A 3293-nucleotide genomic window follows, 5' to 3' on the forward strand; every position below is an offset into this window, starting at 1 on the left:
TAAATTTATGACAAAAAATTTATTAATGCAAATAAGTTGATAAAAACTTTACATAAAATTTCAACTTCTCAACATAATAAATTTAAAATATTTTTAAAAATCAAAATGTAGCACAATTATAAAATTAAGTAAAATTTAAATATAATCAATGAGAATATAAACTCAAATAAGTTATAATAATACAATACAATAAATTTCAAAAAAAAAAATTTAATGACGTTGATTCAAGAAACCCATAAATTTACTGATTTGACTGGTAAATCAGTATCACCGAATCAATTGCAAGGTCCTATAAGATTATAGGATTGTCCTATCCTCTGAATTACAGTTTAAATCGAGTTTTAAAACATTGGTTATTGTTGAAATACAAGAGACTAAGAGACATTTGAATAAATCATGTGTTTTGAAAAGTACTACGGAGACTTTATTATATATGGAGAGATAACAACTAATTACATGATATAGTCAATGTGTGACTATTCTATATACAAATATTATTAACACTCTATATTTACGAATATCAACACCCCCCCTAAAGCTTGAGCATATAAGTCAAATGCACCAAGCTTGTTAATATATGATTAATTTTGGGGCTTCGCAGAGATTTTGTAAACACGTCTGTCAATTGATCATTAGAGTTGACAAAGCTTGTGACGATGTCACCTGACTCGATCTTCTCTCTGACAAAGTGACAGTTTATCTCAATATGTTTGGTCCTCTAATAGAAGACTGGATCTGTAGTAATGTGCAATGCAGCTTGATTATCACAAATAAGTGACATTGGTCTTGCTTCTTCAATTTGAAGTTCCTTGAGCAACTGTTTTAACCAAATAAGTCTGCATGTTGCCATTGCCATGGCCCTATACTCTGCCTCAGCGCTTGATCTTGCAACTACGTTTTGTTTCTTACTTTTCTATGATATAAGGTTTCCTCCAACAAGTACACAATACCCAGAGGTTGATCGTCTGTTAATGGGTGATTCTGCCCAATCATCATCAGAGTATCCAATTGTCTGAGTATGTCATTTAACTTCATACACTAGACCTTTTCCTGGAGCACATTTGATGTATCTCAGAATTTGGATAACAACATCCATGTGTTCTTGACAAGGGAATTTAGGAACTGACTTATTATACTAACTGCAAAAGAAATGTCTGGATGAGTGACTTTGAGATAATTCAATTTTCCAACCAATATCATATACCTTCTAGAGTCAGATAGATGCTCCCTCTGATTGGGTAGTAGTTTGACACTTGGATCCATAAGAGTATCAGCTGGTTTAGCATTCAAAAAACACATTTCTTCCAAAATATCCATAGTATATTTCCGCTGAGAAATCACCAAACCATCTTTAGATGAGACTACCTCAATACCCAAGAAATTGCGGAGTTTACCAAGATCTTTTGTCTGAAATTGATTCGAGAGATGCTGTTTTAACTGGAGTATACCATGTTGATCACTACTAGTTATGATAATATCATCTACATACACAATAAGATAAATACACCATTGGGCTGAGTGACGATAAAAAACAGAATGGTCAGCTTCACTACGGACCATACCAAACTGTTGTACTACAGCGCTGAATCTTCCGAACCAAACTCTCATAGATTGCTTAAGACCATAAAGATACCTGTGTAACCTATACACCATATTCAACGAATCCCCCTAAGCACCAAACTCATGTGGTTTCTCCATATATATACTTCCTCTTCAAGATCACCGTGTAAAAAAAACATTTTTGATGTCAAGTTGATGAAGTGGTCAATGTCGAATGGCTGCAATGGCTAGAAGAATTCTAACAAATGGCACCTTGGCTACAGGCGAGAAGGTATCACTATAATCCAATCCAAAAATATGAGTGTATCCTTTGCCTACCAAGTGAGCTTTAAATCGGTCAATCTTACCATTTGGACCAACATTCACTATATAAAGCCAACGAAAACCTACTAAAGATTTCCCAGGGGGTAGAGGAACCAGTTCCCAAGTACCATTGCTTTGAAGAGCACACATTTCATCAATCATTGCTTGCCTCCACTCAGGGTGAGATAATGCTTCACCTAGAGTTTTAGGAATAAAAAAAGAAGACAAAGACAAACAAGTATACTGCAAAAGGGAAAGACGATGATAACATAAATCAATATAACGTGGAGAAGAATTTCGTGTTTGACGTATACCTTTTCGAAGGGCAATTGGAAGATCGGACTCAGGTTACAAGATCGGATCTGGTGATGGAGGAGGCGTCCGAGGAGAGTCTGCAATGACATCAGGGACAGGTATGACCTCAGGGACAGGGACGACAGACATTGGGTGACGAAGCTGATATGTTTGAAGTGGTCGAGAAGTGGGGGGGTCAGGAACCATAGATTGATGGGGGATAATGGTAGGTGGGACATTAATAACTGCCGGAAAATGTTTGGGAGTACTTTCTTGAATGGGTTCTGGAGCTACACGAGTGGACTCAAAATATGGAACAGACTCGAAGAAGGTAACATCGGTCGATATGAGGTATCATTGTAGAGTATGTGAATAACAACGATAACCTTTTTGGGATCGATGATAGCCAAGAAAGACACACTTTAGTGATCGAGCTGATAGTTTATCAAGACCAGGAGAGAGATTATGTACCAAACATGTGGTCCCGAAGACTCGAGGAGGAATTGGGTGAAGTGGAGAATTGGGAAAAAGGATTGAATGAGAGATTTTATTGTTAATGACAGGTGAGGGCATGCGATTTATAAGTTAACATGCTGTTAGCGCATCATCCCCCTAAAATCGAAGTGGAACATTACCATGGAAAAGTAGGGTTCGAGTGGTTTCTACGAGATGTCTATTTTTGCGTTCGGCTACCTCGTTTTGTTGAGGTGTGTGAGGGCAAGATGTTTGATGGAGAATACCATTGCGTGACATAAAATTTTGAAATTGTTGGGATAAATATTCACGGGCATTATCACTTCTTAAGGTACGAATAGACACACCGAATTGAGTTCTTATTTCTTGATAGAATTGTTCAAAAATAGAAAATAATTCAGATTTATTCTTCACTAAAAATAACCACGTGCAACGTGAAAAATCATCAATAAAGGTGACAAAATACCTAGATTCAAGAGTAGACACAGTACGTGAGGGACCCTAAACATCGGTGTGAACTAAATCAAAAGGGGATGAAACTTGTTTATTGACTCGATTGGGAAACTGACCACGTGTGTGTTTCCCTAACTGACACGACTCACACTGTAAATTAGATACCTTCGTCAAATTTGGCACCAACTTATGTAGTTTGGAAAGACTAT

Source organism: Lathyrus oleraceus, chromosome 7, assembly GCF_024323335.1.
Source record: "Lathyrus oleraceus cultivar Zhongwan6 chromosome 7, CAAS_Psat_ZW6_1.0, whole genome shotgun sequence".
Taxonomy (NCBI): Eukaryota; Viridiplantae; Streptophyta; class Magnoliopsida; order Fabales; family Fabaceae; genus Lathyrus; species Lathyrus oleraceus.